At 38.2% G+C, this 21,151-nt stretch overlaps 1 protein-coding gene across 21 annotated transcripts in view; it reads right to left on the minus strand.

Moving 5' to 3' along the window:
* PHF21A (PHD finger protein 21A) overlaps positions 1-21,151 on the minus strand; it is a 130,920-nt gene that overhangs the window by 98,858 nt on the left and 10,911 nt on the right. For 12 of the 21 annotated variants that reach the window (XM_071744794.1, XM_071744792.1, XM_071744796.1 and 9 more), the window contains 2 exons: positions 19,360-19,490; positions 19,073-19,283 (listed from right to left, as the gene is read on the minus strand). The exons of 7 other annotated variants lie outside the window; for them this stretch is intronic. The gene's annotated coding sequence lies outside the window, so the exon portion shown is untranslated. Of the gene's footprint in view, positions 1-19,063; positions 19,284-19,359; positions 19,491-21,151 lie in introns of all 21 variants that reach the window. 2 more of the 21 variants (XM_071744780.1, XM_071744779.1) reach the window with 2 other exon arrangements.

Below are 21,151 nucleotides of genomic sequence, written 5' to 3' on the forward strand. Positions count from 1 at the left end.
TCCCAAAAAGGTAGCAAGAGCATAAATGATAACTCATTTGCTCAATTACTTTGCATGATACTAAGAAAATCCTCCAAAATTCAGGATATTAGCCTATTTAAGGCTCAACTCCACAGCTAAGAAGATCTTTGCAGATGTGATTCTATCCACAGAGAAGTCACCACAGAGCTGAAGTTTAAGCCCCAGCCTTATAAACAGATCCAGCAATAAAACAACCTCCTCTCTCAGTAGAGACCAGCACAGGTGGAGGAATTTACATTTACTGACCAGCACAAGCAGGGTGCTGATGGACACCAAGAACACCAAGAACAGAAAACAGAACTCCTACTGCTGGCAGTGACTGTGTGTATTATGGCTTTTCTCTCAAATTTCATTGTGCATTTTGAACAAATATTGCAGATTAGATGTTAAACTAGTTTTAGGGTAATTTCAGGCTAGTTTAAGTACCATGCAACTCCTAACATGGTAGGATATGATCTGGGAAGGATGGACTGTTTTCAGGCTATATTCAAATTAAGAGTACTTGGCTCTGAATGCTACACAATTTGTCATACTCTCATTATTAAGGATGCTGAAGAGACAGGTGTGATCCTCATACAATGGTTGTTTCTTCTTCAGTATTAAAGTTTTAGTCGTTACTTTGACATTACTGAAGTAAAACTTTAATTAAACGTTGGTTTATCAGTTATTTCACTGGTTTAAAAATCTACAGAGGAAACCTCTTTTGTCATGCAAATACTAACCAACCTTCTTCAACAAGCAACTACAACTATATCTCCATGCTATTAATAAAAATAAAAACTAAAAAAAATAAAATCTCACTGCTGCAGATGACTGACTCTGGAAAGCCTAACTAGATGGTCAGCACTACTCATCTCCAAATAAAGTTTTTTTTTTCTGAGGGGAAAAAAAATGATATATATATATATATGTGTGTGTGTGTGTGTGTATATACACACACACACACACACACATACTTGTAGCATAAATACACACAGAATTTGAAAACTGTCACTTATAAAAATAACAGCATGATTAACTCTTCCTTCCTTCCCCTGCCCCCTCTGACTCTTGTGTAGAGACTCATCTCCATGGCAGGACAAGACTTCACCAAGACTCAACTCTGCAGAATAAAGCCACACAGTTAAAAAACTTCAGGTGGCATTTAACTACTATAAAGGGCTGCAGCCCCAGGCTGAGAACCCACAGGCTCCTGAACACCAAGTTAGGAACATAAGGAGTTTAATTGTGGCTATCGAAATTATTTGCTCTGTTGTCTTGGAAAAGTCACTTAGAGAGGACCTAAACTCAAGAGAGGGAATGGAAATACATTTGCATCCTCTTCTGTACATAATTTACTACAGACTTTTTCTTAAGTGTTTAGAACAGGTTGATGCTTAAAAGTCAAGCCTTCAGAAATACAAAATACTCGAGTTCTGCCCTCATGCAAGCATAGCATTTTGTCTCTCTGCCTCATTTAGCAGAGAGCACAAGCTTAAAGAATGAAGGATCAGTTGAATAATTTCATTTTGAGTTTTCAGTTTCTTTTTTAATTTAAATTCTAAACTTTACAGCAAGTAAAAAAGTGGTTTTGTCACAAGCAGCACACTAATGAGAGCCACAGAAACTTGTGCCTGATAAGGGAAAGTTTTCTTAAATAAGAAACTGAGACCAAAAAAATGAAGAACAAACATCCAGGATATTACTACTCCAAGCATCTCAAAAAGACCTTTTTTTTCCATTGTTCTAAATTTTATAATTACGAATGGTTTAAGATCAACTACATCTGTAGCTTTGGTTCTTTGAAATACTCTGCACTTGTGGATACTGGAAACCAAGCCAGAGTAGTGCTAATGAAAAAGTTACCAGATAAGATTATTTCTTGTTCATAAAAAGAGTAAATAGACAAACTCAGGCTGCCACTTCCCCTACAAAACACATTAGGAAGTTAAGATGAGACAGATCACAACCACCCATATCAATAGAGAAGTCTGAAGAGTTCAGCGTTTTGCAGGGTTTCTTAAGAAAAATTTCAGCAGGAAGAACTGTATCACAAAATTGCATTTTACTGAGGTTTCCCTTTGAAGACACTAGAAACATGCTGTGAGCTGTCCTAGACAGAAGTCTGCATGGCTACTTCTCAGGTTACTTGGGCATATTAAACCCCAGCTCTGGGAGTCATCTTTCTATATTCACCTCTGCCTTCTATTGAGAACACTGCCTTCTTCCCAAAACATACATATAAAAAGCTTAGGCAACACATACCTATGTTTACTACAAGCTAAAACCAAAAAGCGATTAAAATCAGAATTAACTATAAAACCCAAAGTTCTAGAGATACATTTTTCTTACTGAGATTTACTGTTGACAATTTGATGTTAGTGTTCTTATCAGGGAGGGTCATTTGATAGACACACACACATTTAAAGAAGTAAAACTCTTCCCCCACCCCCAAAAAAAAAGGCTCTTAACCTTTTCCATAATTGCAGACAACACAGGAATATACAACTATCACCAAGCCAATAATATTCTGTAGATCAATGTTAAACTCTTAGTTGAAGTTTGCAAATAAGGCCATAAGTTACTCATTCCAGGGGAACGTTATGAAAATTAAGACCTCAAACACAAAACTCCTATGTTTAAGGCTTGGCAGGCCCTGAGGACATCAGAAGAAATACATGTGATAGTTGAACATTTTAGCATATCAGACCTAAAAGTATAAGACTGTAAAAATGTTATATATTAAGATGCTTTGTTACATCAGTCAGATACTTATTACTACCTTTAGGTTATACAATAAAGCTTATGTGACTGTAACCAGAGACTCATTTGGAAAAAATGGGAGAAATGAAAAATCTTGTTTAGCTATTTTTAGTTAGCATTTTTCCTAACTCTGGAATACAGCATATTTACTTTAAGATCATGTAACTTCTAGCAGGAACTTTACAGGTACATATCACATTACAATATTTGTGCAATTTTTACTTTTTTGCAACAGAATCGTTGTCTTGTTCTGGGCACAGGATAAACTGAAATGAAAAAGGTCTAATTTTTGTGTACAGGCAGTTCTGAATCTGACATTCTTTCATATTTCAAAGCACTACTTGACAAAATTAAAGGCAAAGCATTAATTAACACTGGGGGTAGGGAGCAGGGTTGGTACAAAATATGCCACACACAAAAGGAATTTAACAGCTTATTCTGGACCTGTCTTTAGATGTAAACTCCTCAAAGAAACAGCTCTCCTTCATACATTTGAAAGGCATCCTATACCCAGAGCACTCTATCACTAACTTCTAGGACAACAAGTCAACATGATTTTCAAGTCAGAAATTAAACAACTCTCACCCCTTAATGCAACAAGACTTCTACAGTCTCAAAAAAAAGACAAGAGCAAACACAGCCCAGATGGGGGTTATACAAGCTATCTGAAATTACATTATTCTAAGGCTCATGTTTCAATGACCATGTTAACAGCACTGGTACTGTCACTTCTGTAATTAAAAACAAGATTCCCACGTGCAAGTGGAGGGAATCTGATCTTGCCATTGCACTGCAGATGGGAGAACTCCCAGTCAGCCCCAGTAACATGTGCCAGGCAGGTGGCAAAGGGATCAACAAGATAACAGACTGCACTGAAATGTATGAGCCATACCTTCAAGTTTGTCTGTCTACACTCTTATAACTTCCCTTTCTTTCTTTCTTTCTTTCTTTCTCCCCCTTGTCCCCAGCCAGTCCTGGTAGAGAACTAAAATGGTGAAGGAGCTTCGATTTTCTATCAATGATACAGACAAGCAACAAGCTTCAAACTGTGAGTTCCAATTCTGCCTCTGAGTTCCTTCAGCAGCTATGATTAGCAATGAAGATAGATGCAATTTGGAGCCTCAGACACCACAACCTGATTTGATTTGGGGACCAATTGCTTCACCTTCTCCAGAACAGTTTAGAGAGCCATCGAACCAAGTTTAAATGGAAGAGTGTGACACCATCATTTGTCTTTGCAGAAGCAGTAGTACATTTAACTTACAGAAAATGAGTTAAAAGACTCATTACAGATGACAAGAGCCTCCCCATTTTAAAGATAAAACCACCTCACAACCTGATTTTTAAATACCAGTCAAAACAGTCCAACACACGAAAACAGATGAAATTACCCTCAGCTCTGCTTGTCCTATACCTGGAGCTCTGATGAAGAACTCTTCCTGAGCACAGTCTTTCCCATCCAGGGGGTAGGAGATAAGATCACACTTGATAGCAAAATGAAAAAACACATTTGGCCTAGTGGAAAGTTAGCACAAGTATGTTCCAAAATCCCAGGATTGTCTCCACTCACCTGAGCAGATTTAAGGGATGTTGCTTTGCACATTTTACCCATGCACAAAGCCCTCTTTTTTAAACAGGCTTAGTATGTATCTTGAATCAAAGAAGGACATTCTAAAGCCCCTTACACTTCAAAGGGAAAAAGTTTGCATAATTTAACTCACCAAGGATTAACCATTTAAGCCATCTTTAAATGCAAATAGCCTCCCATTCTCACAGACATACCTTCCCTCATCCTAGAGGAAAAAAAAGTGTCAGCTCTCCATAACAATCAAAACAATCCACACATCAACTCCCTGCTTCTATACAATAAATAAGGCATTCATGGAAACAGCTGGGGTTTTGTTAACTAAAAAATAAACTAAAAGACTATAAAGTCTGCCTCAAACCTATGGCTGTCAGTATGCCTGGCAGAAGCTCTTCCTGACTTGATACCCTATGCATTCCCTATCTAACCTCCTGTGACATTTATAAAACTATCAGTACTATTCTGCTTTTTGCACCCAAAACATGGCCTAGAGGGATGCTTTACAACATCGTGGTACTGCAAACAGAAGGACAAAAAAGAACACTAAGCCTCACTTGGCTCAGTGAACTATCACTTTCCAGTGTTAGATAAAAACAAAATCACCTTCTGTGTAAAAGTGGCTAAATTCCTGGTCATGTAAAAAACTGGATGACCTGAGCTATTACTTTAGTGAATTACTTTGTTATTTAGAAAGACTGTTTATCTACACATACACTACCAGGAAGCCTCAGTCCTAATTAAGTCTGTAAGTTTATGCTTAACTAACAGTGCAACAGCAAAGTTTCACTTGAATAAACAAGCCAGGGAATTTTTTTCAAAAATTCAAATATTTACACCATGTAAAGACCTAAATTATTTGAAGGTGGAGTTTGGCCTTTGCTTTTAAAAAAAAAAAAAAAATCCTGCATCCTGATACCTTCAATTATGTTGCCAGAAATAGTTTTGGTTAATTAAACCACAAAAAAGGTCAGTTACTATGTTAAATCTTAAAACTGGAATTTATTTTATTTTCAGCCTGCAGCTGGGAGGCAAAAAACCAAAGGAAGGTCAATAGAAAATAGAAGTTGTCCCCTCCTAGCTGTACTAGCCCAATGTTTTGTCTCAAAATTTGAAGAAATTCAAAGAGAAATTATTAGGAGGATAGTAGTTTGGAATTTTTTTTTAATAACGTGCCTAGAAAATTCAGTTGATTAACCTTTACTGTTCTGAAGGTGTGTACTAAATTTCCCATTCCAGTCACTGAGAAGTTTCTGCCTTCCTTCCACACGTCAGAGAGACAGAGGGATGGAGGAGGAGTTGGGAGGAGAATACAACTTTCTAGAAGGAACACACAGAGTAAATTCTAGTGACTGATATAACAACTGGAGATGCAAGGAACAAGAAATATTCAGAAAACTCTACTCCAGTACTGATTTTTTTTTTCTTATTCGAGTTCCCTTAAGAAGGAAGGGATCTCCAGTTTCTTGGTTTATTCCTTTAAACATGAGGAGAAATTTCATACTGCAAGACAAACCTTATTTTACTTTTAGCAATCTACTTTATCTTGGCAAGAATCAGGCTGTATGAACAATGCATAGTGAAGCAGAAGAGCCTTGGAAGAAGAGTTTTGGAAAGAGGTTCAGAGTACAAAAGGAGATCATAGAATGGGCTGGGTTGGAAGGGACCTCAGAGATCATCAAGTCCAACCCTTGATCCACTCCCGCTGCAGTTCCCAGCCCATGGCACTGAGTGCCACATCCAGGCTCTTTTGAAATATCTCCAGGGATGGAGAATCCACCCCTTCCCTGGGCAGCCCATTCCAATGTCTGATCACCCTCTCTGTAAAGAAATTCTTTCTAATGTCCAACCTAAACCTCCCCTGGCACAACTTGAGACCTCTTGTGCCCTCTTGTCTTGCTGAGAGTTGCCTGGGAAAAGAGCCCAACCCCCCCCTGGCTCCAACCTCCTTTCAGGGAGTTGTAGAGAGTGATGAGGTCTCCCCTGAGCCTCCTCTTCTCCAGCCTGAACACCCCCAGCTCCCTCAGCCTCTCCTCATAGGATCTGTGCTCGAGTCCCTTCACCAGCCCAGTTGCCTCCTTTGGACCTGCTCCAGCACCTCAATCTCCTTCCTAAACTGCCACAAAACTGAAAGCATAGAATGAAAAACTAGAGGTACCTCTACCACTGGCAGTGCTACTGCTCTTCTGACAGGGAAAGCTTCAGCTATTTTTCACATCTCCTGCATTTACAAACTATTCACTGAATTTTAGCTCTCTACCAGAGAAGTTCAGAGGACAAAACCAGAAAAGCAGCAACACCACAGAACAGCAACATTCAAGAACAACTCCAGCCTTCCGTTTCCACAGAGGAAAGAAGTGTTATTAACGCTATCTGCCAGTAGGGGGAAATGCCAAACAAGTGGAAAAAAAGAACGTTAAGCAGAAAACGCTAAAGAAAATTAAACGGTACAAACCAATACCCCATACACATACCCTCAGCAGCTAAGGAAGGGGGGAAATAGGATGAAAGAAATCGATATGGCTCAAAGTAACCGAGTATTTTGCTCACTCTTCAGGCTTTAGAGTGGAAACAGTGAGACTGACAGTCCAGAATATAATCATTGAAGAACAGTGCTGGCAAGCAAAAGCAAGATTTTAGTTTGTTAGCACAGAGTGACTACAAATCAATTAGTTTTCTAAAATGCAGCGTTACAATGAAGAGCAAAGTTTTTTCGAGAGAAGTGATGTGAAGGAATTTAAAGTTTTAAAGGACTATCCAACATGAACCTATGAACAAATTTATTTAAACTGAATACATACATTCTAGAAAATAATTCTGCATTACAAAAGACTTCTTATTACGTTTATACAGAATCCCAAAAGTCTGGACTTTTTTTTTTTTTTTTTGCTAGAGAGATTTCAGAACAGTAGGGGTTCCATTAGATACCCTGTTTTTCCTTCTACCTTGTAAATGTTATCTGCACACCATTTCCATGGTTACAAAGTATAGTTAAAACTACTTAAAGGGAATACCAGTGAAGGGAATAAATCCATGTTAAATATATTTTGATGAAGGGCAACTTGCATGCAACACACAGAAGACAGACTCAATTACACAGTGCATTTTGAAGTTAAGAAATAGAAAACCAAAATGTGAATAAGTGTTAACAAAAGAAATTTAACATGCATTTACAATGGAAAAAACAAAACAAAACAAAAAGCAAACAAGCATGCCCTGAAATCACAAAGGCTTTCAGTTTAAACCATCACAGGCTAAGAATCCCAAGTAGCAATGAGGAGATTTCCAGTGACAGATATATGAAGATCAGGTACAAAAGCTTCTACTGTAGGTACTTTCCCCACAAGCATCAGACAATCTAGGTACACAAGTAATAATACTAAGCAAATACTAAAAAAATGCAGATTTAATTGCAATTATATGGTAGAGCACCTTGCAACAACAGGTTATCTTTTATACTTCTGTATTTATAAAGCTCTTTCAAAATCAGATGCTGTACGTTCAGTGAGTACTCACAATGTGTCCATGAAACCTTCTAACTGAATGGTAATTCCCCAAGCATGCACAAGCAAAGAGTAAACCAAAAGTACATCAACAGGTTTAAGTAAATCCCAGCTCTGTTCAGTTTATAGTTCTACCACCAGTTTCTCCACTTTCATTTAATTTGTACTGCATCTGGAACACACCCTTTGGACACCTAATCCATCTAATCAAGGCACTCTCCTTTATCTTTTCTCTCAGTTTTATAGTCCTATCACAAGCAGCCCCCCTCCTCTTTTTCTGGAAGGAGTGGTGGGTGAGGGAGCATCACATCACACTCCACAGAAAGCTGAAGTGACTCACAGATAGGTCTGGGGAGCACCAAGCACAAGCTTAAGCAGCAGGAATACTGGGCTGGTAGCAGAAGGGAGATTTCCTTCCAGGCTGTTCAGGCTGGAGAAGAGGAGGCTCAGGGGAGACCTCATCACTCTCTCCAACTCCCTGAAAGGAGGTTGGAGCCAGGGGGGGGTTGGGCTCTTTTCCCAGGCAACTCTCAGCAAGACAAGAGGGCACAAGAGGTCTCAAGTTGTGCCAGGGGAGGTTTAGGTTGGACATTAGAAAGAATTTCTTTAGGGAGAGGGTGATCAGCCATTGGAATGGGCTGCCCAGGGAAGGGGTGGATTCTCCATCCCTGGAGATATTTCAAAAGAGCCTGGATGTGGCACTCAGTGCCATGGGCTGGGAACTGCAGCGGGAGTGGATCAAGGGTTGGACTTGATGATCTCTGAGGTCCCTTCCAACCCAGCCCATTCTGTGATTCTATGATTCAGCAGTTGAGTTCAGGGTGCTGTAGTGGTTAAAGGACAGAGTACTTTGATATTTGTTTGGGGTTTTTATAACTAAAGCCATGATCAACTCATCATCTTTCACTTTCCCCACTTGGTCAGAAGTTCAGCTTGTGAGTTAAGTTTTCAATGAGCCAGTCCCATAGACACATTTTCATTTTGAGACTGGAAGACCTACAGAACAACTGGGAAAAGGAGGCATCTGAGTTTGCCAGGCATCTGAAGTCTCTACTTTCTGCCTGTTATTCAGGAAGAAGAGAAATCACCATTATTTTCTGCTTATCATTACTATGGCACAGGGGATAACAGTTCTTAACTGCATCATCCAGGAAAAGATTGTATAAGGTCAAGGAGAAAAATAAGGAGTACTTTAAACACTGAAATTAAACTAACCTGTGATGGTTTTTTCTTACAGGTAAACTTTCCTGTCAATGTACTGGAACAAGTACTGGTCCATGGTTCCTGTCTTTGAATAAACTGGCCCCTTCAATTCAGTTATTTGTACACATGCATTAAAAATAAGCCAGTTCTTGTATACAAAAGTACAACTTAACAATTAGCTGCTAATGTACATCGTTGTGCTCTGTGTTTCATGATACTGAAAAATACTTGGAAGAATACAGAAGCTCATTTTATCTTTTGTAGAACTTTTAACAGGGAGAAAGATGGCTAAAAATTTTAAAAGTATACATAAATTCTTGCCTTTACAACACTACAGATCTAATATGGCTCTAATATGTTGCAGGCTTCTAACTAATTGTTGGAAGACAATATGGGAACTATTTGTTAGTGAGCAGATGTTCCCATGACAAAAGTATCAAAGAGCAATCATTTGTTTCTTCATCTGTCTTCAGATTTTAAGAACAAGATGAAAAAGGTACTGCTTTTCACCTGCTAGAAGTGATTTTTTTTCTTCTCAAAAGAATACCAACAACATAATTTCACACAGTTCTATGCAAGTAAGTCTCAGACTTGTGTTGCATTCTCTGAACCCTGTAAAAGGCAGCTGGGACCCTCTGCTGCTACCAGAAATGCATCACATTTTCCTCTCTTCTTCAATAAATATAACATGTTTTAAGTACAGCCCACTAACATTTACAAAACACCTTTTTCATTCTACATTTGAGTTTTATTTGCATTTTAGCCAAACTTCTTTTATTTTATCAGCTACTATTTTATTCTACTACGTTGTCATTTTGCCATCCCTGATCTCCTGAGCATAGAGACCCACAAAAAAAACAAAATAAAAAGGAAAATAGAGAAAAAAAAAAATCTTATGACTAACACAAGTTCAGCATGCTGAACTAAAGAAACTGCACAGCATTGGGGTTTTCATGAGTTTCTAGTTTCACATAGTGATAATTTATGATAGAGCACCTAAAGGCAACAACATGCTTTACAAGCAGCCTAAATAAAACACCAGGAAACAGAATTAGGTAAAGCACCTTTGTTTCAAACTCCAAACTTAACAGAATATTGCAAGCTCCTTTCTCTCCCTCCACATCCCAAAATAAAAGCACGACTGAGAAGGTATTTTATTACATTCTTAGAACTGTAATGAGCAAAGTCAGATCCAGCCACTCACGTTTAGCATGCAGGCTGTACACGCTCCCCAGTACATCACACCGAGAAAAAAAAACACTTGCTGAGCTACCTGCCTTCCCAAGGCCTAAATCAGGGAGGCTCTGTGAGCAGTGCTGCTGCACATCAGCAGATCTACCTCTTCTCCCTATTTCCCTTCAGATTTAAACTACCAGATCATTGCAACGTCAGCCTTTTTTCTCTGCTTCCTTCAGCTGTAGTGTCCGTATCGAAAAAAAAAGGCAAGGGGCTCACAATCTACTGTGCAAGATTTGGCCCTGTTTTTTTGTTTTTTCTTCTGTAACACACTAACTACCCTGCAGCTACCAAGCCATCCTCATCTGATGGGCTTTGTCCCTTGAATGCAATAGGATTTAGGCTGCAACACTGTTTTAGCAGCGTAACTCTAAGGGGAAAAAAAAAAAAATACCCTCTTCTCTGTGATCATTCAGATTTCCCCATTCTCTCAACAGATACAAAAGTCCAACACTGGTTCAATATTCACATTTCTCTCTCCTTCAGCACCAATTCCTTACTCCCCTGATTATTTTCATACCAAGTTATTAAATAAAAGTGCAACTGAGCAGTGGCCCAAGTACCTCAAGTGTTCTCTTACAAAGAACTTGATTTCTCTGTCAGGCTAATCCTGACAACTACTTTAAGCATTTTATTTTATCTAATTCAGCCTTTTTCTGCTGTTCGGATTCCTAATCTACCTTGTAGCTTTGCAACACCAGGACAGAAAGAAAAAGTTTTGTCTCTGTATAGCATGAACTTCCTCATTCAGGCAAGGTAGAACAATACTGAGATAAACCCCACATTTTCTCCTAGCTTTAGTCTGAACAACATTTTGGGTGAAGTACTTGATACAAAAGTCATGAGTGTCACAAAGCTACTGGGGAACCACAATAGCATGAACTAAGGTACACATAAAGTTTTAAGATTCACATTCAGACAAAAAAGTAGTCATATTCTGGAGGTTAAACATATATAAAAATATTGAATCCCAAAAAAAGCCCAAACATTTTAAAGAACAGTAAGACTTAGAAGTAGGTAGGCAAGTACAAAAATGCACACTTTATCTGATTCCTGGAGGCAAAAATGATTTCATTGTACTTTTTCCTTAAAAAAAAAAATCTATACCAAAAAAATCCAAAACAAACAAAAAAACCAAACCAAAACAAAACAAAAAAAAAAACAAAAAACCCAAAACCACAAAACACCAAAATCAAAACAAACAAATCAAAAAAAACATCACAACCATTTGTTCCTTTCAGGAATCGTTCCACAAAAATTTAAAAAAAGAGAAATTTCCCAAAGAATCCAGAGTAAGATATAATTATGTAAACAATGATCTAACTATTGCATTCCAATGGAAACCCTGACACATTTCATACACAAAACATTCATGACAGAACCCTGAAGATCTTACTATTAGAGAACAAGCAACACAAAAAAGTGGGCAAGTGAGAACCAAGTTTATATTAAGTTTAACTATGCACCTTGGAAAGACCCATTTTCCTCATTATAGAATTGTTTTCTCATCTCAAAATTTGAGCAGTTGTTTTCTCCTCTCTACCCTGCACAATATATCTGAACTAAATTACAAGGTTATTTCCATCCATTTTCTTGCAAGAAACACCTGTCCTAGAAGGAAAGCAGGAGGGAACCACTTCCCACTCTCTTATCAGCACCCTCTGCTGCAAGAAAACATATTCCTGTACCAGGAGGCATCTAAGTTCCCAAAAGAAGCATGAGCATTTTAGAGAACTCCAAAACAAGATGCACTTAATGTCTTGGAAATAACTGCTAGTGAATAATGCTCCCTATTGTAATTTTAACCCATGCTAAACAGCATATTTAAAAATCATCTATTGGAGAAGCATTAAGAGTTTAAATTATTTCAGCCTTTTCTGTTTTCTCAAGTTGCATTAACAAGCACATAATATCTGGCACAGATTCTGTGGGGGAAGTGGCTTGTAAATATCATCCTTTCCTATACACTACAGACTCCAGTCCTGGAAGAATGCTCAGTAGTACTTATTTTTCTGAAGAGGACAGGATGGTTGTGCAGTGACCAGACCAAAGGACCCTGGGATCAGCCACAGCATGTGTCACCAATTTCAGAACTAGTTCATCCAAACAGCCTCTGGTCAAGTCACTTCAAGTGTTTCATCTTCCAAAGACAAGCACACAATTAATAATGATATTTGGGTTTTGGTTTGTAACAATGCAAGTATTCATTTTTTGGCTTTGAGTGGTTTTAGTAGTGTCTGAATAAATATCACTAATACACAAAACAATGATTAGTCCAGGTTAAGATAGAAAATTCAAGCAAGCTAAGGCTTAGATTATGTATGCTGGAAAAATAAATGAACAACCAACCACAAAAGAAAACTGCAATATAATAAAACCCCATCAAACCACATTTTTCAGACTTCTCATTCATGAACATTCTAAAACAGTCAGCTGTCTTTCAAAACCTGCAGAGAAGTTCTTACACAAGCAGTCAAGGTAACAGTAATTTTTACTAAACTTTTTTCAGTTTAAATTCCTGCTGCAGTCACACAGTACACTAGGGACTGTTCAAATTCCACAACAAATTAATACTAACCTACAAAACCCAAGATTTTCCACAACTTGCCAAGCACCACAAGTATGCACCCACACAGGAGTTCAAGATGCTAAGAGCTTCTAAATATAATAATGTAAAACTCTAATTACCAAATTCACAAACAGCAAGGAAGTTGAAAGGGGATTCTCCTAACAACAATCTAAATCACCTAGGTATCTGAAAATCTGTACAATCTGTACACACTGAGCAAAGGATGCAATTCCTACAGCAGGTAAATTGCTACAGTCTGGATGCCACATCTGCCTGTTGATGCAGGAAGTTTCAGTTTTCCTGCTCTCCAAGTTGGAAGACTGGACAGAAATGCAGTTTGTCACAGTCCTCCCTCCTGCCTCTGAGATATGATAAGAAACAACACATGTACTACTCTGTCAGTCTAATTATTTAATCTCAAATCAACACTTAGAGCAGCAAAGAAAAGTCACATGTAAAGTGCAATTCTCAAAAGAACTTTCCAGCAATATTTCTTCTCTTAGAAGAGTTTGCTCCCATTTTCCTAAAAACTCAACTAGTTAATACAAACTCCCAGAAAAAAATGAAACTGAGACGTACAACATCAGCAAGGATTAAACTTGTGAAGAGGTAACACGTGCTCTTTGCCTGACAGTTAAACTGCCTTGAAACTGATCATAACATCCCTCTTTGAGCTCAATGTTTGCCTTTCAAAATAATTTCAAATAAAATCTATGAAAATACTAGATAGACAACAAAAGGAAAATCTTGATATTTATAAAAAAAATAAATTTACATCTTGTCATAACAAAAACTGAACAGACTTAATAGAAAAGACAAGACAGGGATTTACATAAACTAGAAAAGGAAAGAACTGAAAAGAGACTGGAAATTCCATTGCCTACCAGAACTCATATAATTCACAGTGCTGCACTTCCAAAGCAACGGTCACTTAAACTATCATTAAACAAACAAAGTAAAAACAGAAAAAACAAATTGCTATTTGAGGAACACTCTCTTCTAAGCGGTCAGATAAAAAGATTGCAATCTTAATGAAATAAAGCTTTTGGACATAAAACTTGAAAGCAAAAGAACAGGGACACAGGAACACATACATCTTGAACAGCAAAGGTTCATACACCACATTGGATCAAAAACAAAAGGAAAGCATTTGTATACCTCACACAAGCCTTGAGCAAAATCCAAGAGAGGACCTTATTAAGAATATATGAAAAGACTGAAAATAAAGAAAACACTAAACAGTCAACAAGCAGGGAGGTTACCTTAACAAGCACTGGGGTTGAGTCTGCAAACATACTTTTAACTGATCTGGCAAAAATGAAAAGTTGCAGAGATCATGATGCTTTCCATTATTCCAGATAGTTAAAACTAAAGCAAACTTCAAAGAGTTATATGGGATCTGATAATACCAAATGACTGATCTTCACTTGTCATTTTATTGTCCTGTGTATCCTAGCTATAAATACACAATGATGAGTCTAAACCAGGCCTTAATAGTTATGAAAAAGATTGAGATTACTGGAAGCAAACAGTTCAACTCCCAGCAGCATAAGTCAGAGAAAATCTCAGAAGAACAGAGAACATTCTGCTGTGATGCAGGCTGCAGGTAATTCTGGCTGCTTTACTTCAAAAAGGGAAGAGCTAGAAACAGTAGAGAGAGGAATGACATTTAGGGAGCATGTTTAAAACAAAGGAAACTATTTTTCTCACATCAGCACATCGTGCATACACAAAACACAGTTAAACTTATGTAAAATTTCACCACTCTGAAACACTATGGAATCCAGACACATAAATGAGTTCAAAAAGGCAGCAAACAAGTTTACCTATAAACAGTTTGATGTTGCTATTCACAGTGCAATAGCCCACATGTAGCTTCCATCTCAGGCAGAGGCTAAACAAGTTTCTCTCGGGAATTTACTGTTAATATTTCAGAAGCTGACAAAATTCACTCATTTCCTATGCCATTCAGTCAGCTGCTGCTGCTGGTCACTGATAAAGGGAAGATGCTGACTTGGATGGACATGTCAGCTCTTACATTGAACAGCCATACCAGTACATGTGTGGGGTTGCTTTGGAGGTTGGTACTTCTGGTAAATAAACCAGGCTATAATTCAAGCATGGAAAACAAACAAAAAAAAAAGCAGAAACTGTGACTTCTGAAGCAGAAATTAAACTAGTTCATGTTTATCGTGTAATATAATGCAATGCTAAAATAAAGACATAATCAAATATTCAAGGGTGAGGGATTTTTTTGGTTTTACATAACCTGTCAGACTGCTGACTTCTCCTACAAGTCCTCTTCCTAATCAGGATGTCACCCCAAGTAGATTCATGCATTTAGTTTCTCCTAACCAAGAAAGACCCAGAAAGCTGGAAAGCAGCACTAGACATAGGCCATGGATATTTGCTGGAAAAAACTTCCAAGATCCATTTAAGGTTGTTACCAACTTGGCTTTTTCCCAGCTGATCAGAGGAAAGATATCCTGAACCAACGGATTCAAAGGGAACATGTAGATGAATGTCTGACTTTCCTCCAAGAAAACCTAACCTGCCAAAGTCATCAGGTTCTGCCTGACCCTGGAGCAGTACTGGATGCTCTTCCTTTTCAGTAAGGAAGTCCAGCTGAAGAAGTCCCAGTGTCACAGAAAACTCATAACTTCAAGCTGAGGTCCAGGACAAACATCAAACAGAACTCTGCTAGGAAGTACTGCTAACCCTGCTAGAAAGAACTGCCTAAACAATTTGCTGAATGTCTGCTTTCTCATCATTGTCAGCTTCCTTCTCTTCTGACAGATGAGCTTTTGAAGATAGCCAAGCTGAAAGCCATGCAGGATAAACAAGGAGGTCTAAATCTGTGAGAAACACAAAAGTTTCTTCCTCTAGAGCCCAAATCATAATGTGGCTGGAAAACAAAACAAGTGTTTGGTACACACTATCTCTTACTGCTGCTGTAGGCAGCAAGATGAAGATGGATGTACCAAATAAGCTTATCATCCTTATCAGGAGCAAGCAAGTGTCAAGGATAAAAATTTGTGAGAAAGAAGAGAAGCTTTGTGATCAGTTTCACGAAGACAAAGACGTTGCCTCAATTAAAATATTATAATATTATTAGTAATATTATAATATATGATATATATTATAATATATATAATAATACATAAAAATATTGAGGCAACATCCTAAAAGCTGACCACAATGCCATTTACACAAGAAACATCTGGAGTCACATAAAAAACCAAAGTAAGAATTTCAGGCTGCATTGTTATTTAAATAACCTTCTGCTTCCAATCACACAGGTTGGTTTGGGGGTCTTTCATTTGTTTTGGAAGAGGTGGATTGTTACCTAGGCCTGTAATAGCATTTAAATTGGCCCTGCTGAAAGATAATGCCCTTGTCATCCTAAAGATCATTTGTGTGAACTACATAGGCAGCAGACACCACTACAAACTAACAATTCAAAGAAATTGGCACTTTTATTTCTAGCTGAGAATTTCAAATTTACTAGATGTTTTCTCATTCCACACTGTCATGAGGTGAATGCTTCAGGTTGGATTTGTTGGAATCCCCAAGAGAACCACAAGTTTTAATCACAGCATGTATGCAATGTGTACCACATTTATTCATGCTTCAGTGCTTCTGAGGATCATCCAAGGGGCAACATTTCCCTCTTCTTCAACAGTAAAACCCATCACAGATGCATAAGTTGTCTTTCAGATGCATAACTTGGAAAGTTTCCTTCTAAAGTGCCCTATCTGTTACTAAGAGCAAATTCTTGTACCAAGCAAGGTACAAAAGAGCTTTAATCAGTTCCAAGAAACCTCTCAAATGTCATTCAAGTCTTTTGCTCACAACAAAAACCAAATGCTCCTGCTCTCCTATATTCAAGGGGAGTTTCTGCTCTCCCCTGTATCTACTGATACTTCAGCTATTACACAGAAAAACCCAGTTGTTCCCAATATATTCCAAAATACAGAAAATTATTTTGATGTATCTTCTTTTCTTCTGACACACAGGCTTCATGGAGATGACAGTGTCTCCATATTTATGCCCATTTACCCAAAATTCCAAGCCTCTGGTCTCAGTGATGATGTAGGCTGACCTTTCCAGTGTAACACCATTCTCATGTTGGTTTCCTTCACATTTCTATAACAATTGCATTTAAAGCAAAATCACTTCCTTTGGCACCACGGAGAACAAGATCTGAACATTTTTGTGAAAAATGCAGTGCCATCCAATGTTCAGTCTTTGCATCTCAGGCCTTTAATGCCAAGGCAATGTACCCGAAAATTATTTCAGAAAAAACTCTTTAAGCAGTGGTTAAGTAAGTGGCACTAACTGCACATGAACAGGAAATGCCAATTGCTAAACTAGTAACCCAAGAAGATGCTCCTGGAAGTTTCATTACACCCACCTATAAAATCAAGAATCACAGAAGATGCCAAATTGGAAGGGACCCATCAGGATCATCAAGTCTAACTCCTTTCTCTATTTAGGGCACCCCCAGAACCAAAAACAGAACTCTACTTCACAGAAGTCACATCACAGAATATGAGATGCAGTTGCTAGTGAAGCTCCCTTGCATTTGGCCTTGATGCTGTTTCCACAGTTACAGAGTTGAGATGTCATAATATAAAAACACTTCAGTAAAGAGACTACAAAACCAGCTTATTGCTGAAAGTCAACCCCAGGCTTATGCAGAAGCAGAGTCTCAAAACATTAACAACTCTAATGAAACATTAGAGGGACACATGCCAAAGTTCCTAAATTCCACAAATACTCTTAAGACAGCAGCAGATACAACAAGCAGTGGCACTAACAGCTGTAGCCAGAGACCCTCCAGAACAAGAGACATGCGTTTAAAAGATCATGATACAATATACCACTAGAGGCCAAGAGCCTAATGCCATGGGTGGTCAAAGAATCACTCACATAGACTTCTAGGCACCAAGCTCACACCTTTAAGTGAGCTATTTACAATAGACTGTGAGGCACATAACAGAAAGGAAGCCATAGCTTTCATGTTTGCACTGGAATACAGCATCTTTGCTAAGCAGTACTAAAAAGTTAGTGCAAGCAACACTGGACCCAGCCAGATGTGACAGACGGAAAAATTTATGTCTTGCTGACTCTACTGATTTTCCACTTGGAAAAGGGTTTTTTCCAAAATAACTAAACAAGATACCTGTCTCTGAACATTACTCACTTGGGAAGATTGGAGAATTCTGCTCCCAGAAGCTGCACAGCAAATTGTTTTAACAAGCAGTTAAGACCAGCACTGACGACACTAGTTACTCACTGTGACTTCTGCTGGGCACTGAACCATTCCAAGCAACTATGTTAAGTCCTTCTGTACCAGACTCAAGTATCTTGGTGCAGAAACAGTGACATGATGCAGAAAAGATATTGGAGCCTCACTCACACACTGCTCATATGCAAAGCACATTCTGGGTATGTTACAATTTAGTAAATGGAAGCACAAACCTTAACTCTCAGCCTCTGGACACATTTAGCATGTGCCAATGTAACCATACCTGTAAAAAACATAATTGTGCCTACACAGTAATATGCAATTCCTTGGATTAATTGTAGTATAATGCAAGGGAGCTAGATGGGTACACAAGAAAAGTTACAGCAACAACTACAACAACTACCACCACCACTCTTCCTCCTATATTTTTTCAGCTTCTGCAGAACTTAACTCAGGACTGTTTCCTGGCACCAGTGCTTACATATGCAACTCATATTTAACTGGATACCAAATTCATATTTATTGATCATTATCTCTGCTATGCATCAGAATATTTTCCATCCCCACTCAAACTTTACTTTTCCTTCAACCCAAGATAACCTAATACAAGAATATATCCAAAGCTTCCAAAACCAAGCACCCTGCTTATTTTGTACAACCAGTTTTACAAGAATCTCACCTCCTTTGGGGCAAGGACTATTTCTTGGTACACCACCCACACTTAATCAGCAAATCAGTTTTAGGCTTGTTTTTGTTTACAACATAATGACACTCAGGACTTCATAGAATCATAGAATGATAGACTTGAAGGAAGCAGGCAATTTACCAGATTAAACAAATGAGTGAGGGCTTCCACTCCTAGCTTAAGGTCTCAAAAAATTTTACTGTAATGCAGAATAAATCAGTTTGTCTTTGCCTCAGTTTCTACTTTGAAACATGGGAATAATACTACTTACCAGACTGACCTGTTACCTTTCAAGTAGAGCAGATTCTCAAATAACAACAGGCACACCTATACTCAAGTGAATAAACTATGCTGAATCACAACAGCAGATTGTCTGGGCCAAATTCCATGCAGTATTAACAAGTCAACAGGAAGCACTCCAAAATTATTTCACTGATGTGCTCTGATCTTCCTTCCCCTACAGTCCAGTCAGCTGGCACTCTCGCTGCTCCCTGTAAACACACAGGCACAGGTATCAACCTCAAATTCCGTCTCCTCTTCCCCTTTTATTATAGTCTCCCTCCTTACCCCTTAAAAGCCTTTTTTTTTTTCTTCTTTCTCCTCAAAACCACACAAATGGGAACTGTAGCATCTGGAGAATGGTATTTGTAGCTGGGGTAGTCACAGTCAGTGTGGGAGTACTGATGGTAGTCACTAATCTGAAAGGAAGAATTCAAGTAACCATACACTTAATAGAAGTTCCTTTCTTCTCAAAACCATGATTATTCAGTATAGATAAAAAGATTTACATGCTTTATCATGTAAGCATAACACTGAATCCCTGTGCCAATCTAACATGGAATCACACGACTACACAATTAGTGTTTAATGGAAGAAAAAGCTGAGTGTAAGACTGCTGTACCATGAAAGTTTACCTCATCTACCCGAAAAACAAAGTGTCCAAAACATTTTTACTTGCACTCACTGCCAGGGATTTTTAACTGATTGTTTACTTAGAGCAGGAAGACTAAACTGTGGATTTATCCATTTTTAGTGGCTACTATCTAACTGGGAGGGAATCAATTTTCAACTTTCACAATGCTGAGAGCAAAATGGTATGAGGGAACATGGTATAATTACGCTTTCTCAACAAAAGGATTGGCAGGTTGAAGGAGGCTGCTGGTGGCACTCTATTTTTCCTCTCCCTCAGATTATTTTTATTCCCAAGGCAACAGGACCTATCCCCAGGGTGCTTCACCAAGAGGAGAAAGCAGTAATGTGCTGCTGAGAGGCCTTCCTCTTTCACATCCCCTCATACCAACATAATCACGATCTTCACCTGCCCTCCTGGGACCCACTGATTCCACGTACACAACAGCCCCACTCCAACACTGTTTGAGGAAATGGAGACACCACCAGATGGCCAAAAGACTTACCATAACTGCACACAGGTAAGACAAAACAGTGCAGGACACTAAAACAGTATTAAAATAGGATATGCCACACTAATATCAAGATAACACTCCCAATGATATGTTTACAATCACAGCACCACTGTGGCATCAGCGTGGTGCCTATCAGTATGGTAACTTCTTTGCAAAGTTACTCTTTAAACAAATTCTTTTATTTAATAATTAATGCCCAGACTTTTAATGGTTCTGTTGCTGTGCTAGAAAAGATACTTAAACACATCTCTCTCCACACACAGAAATTCTTATGCATTCCTTTCGTTACATCACCCTCACATATATTACTTTCCTTGTTGCTCCAAGGATACCTGTTTGTTTGGGTTTGGTGGTTTTTTCCCTTTAAAATCCCTTTAAAAAAATCCCAGCTCCTCTCAATTTAAACTCTGGTTCTTACACTTTAAAAGGGAAAAAGTGCCATTTGAAAAGCAGAAGCATACATGGAAGATAACTGTGTGATTTTAAGTTCCTTCCAATACAACTTCTAATCCCCAAAAAGACCTTATTACCTACTGGACTACCAAAGACCATGGCATGGAAAGCAATGTAGAGCAAAAAAAACTTCAACCATAACACAATGGAGGCTGCTTAGCTGAAGGCTTAAAATGTATCCTGAATATGTGGGGAAATGGAAAAAACTATGGAACAAATATGCAGCTAGTATTTACCACCTCTCCAATATTATGCAAGAGTTCCTCAAGAAGCTGCAGAAGTGTTTGTTAGGTTTCTCATATACACAGAAGTACAGGAATGTCTCATATATAGTACTTTCTGCACACAACAAACAAGGACTTAATAGATTTTTGCATCTTTCCTTAAAGTTTTCAAAAGATTTAGAGTAAGATGGCTTATATACATGATGATTATTAAATAATTATATGAACACAATACATGGTATAAAGAAAGGTCAATGT

This window comes from Heliangelus exortis, chromosome 5 (assembly GCF_036169615.1).
Source record: "Heliangelus exortis chromosome 5, bHelExo1.hap1, whole genome shotgun sequence".
Classification (NCBI taxonomy): Eukaryota; Metazoa; Chordata; class Aves; order Apodiformes; family Trochilidae; genus Heliangelus; species Heliangelus exortis.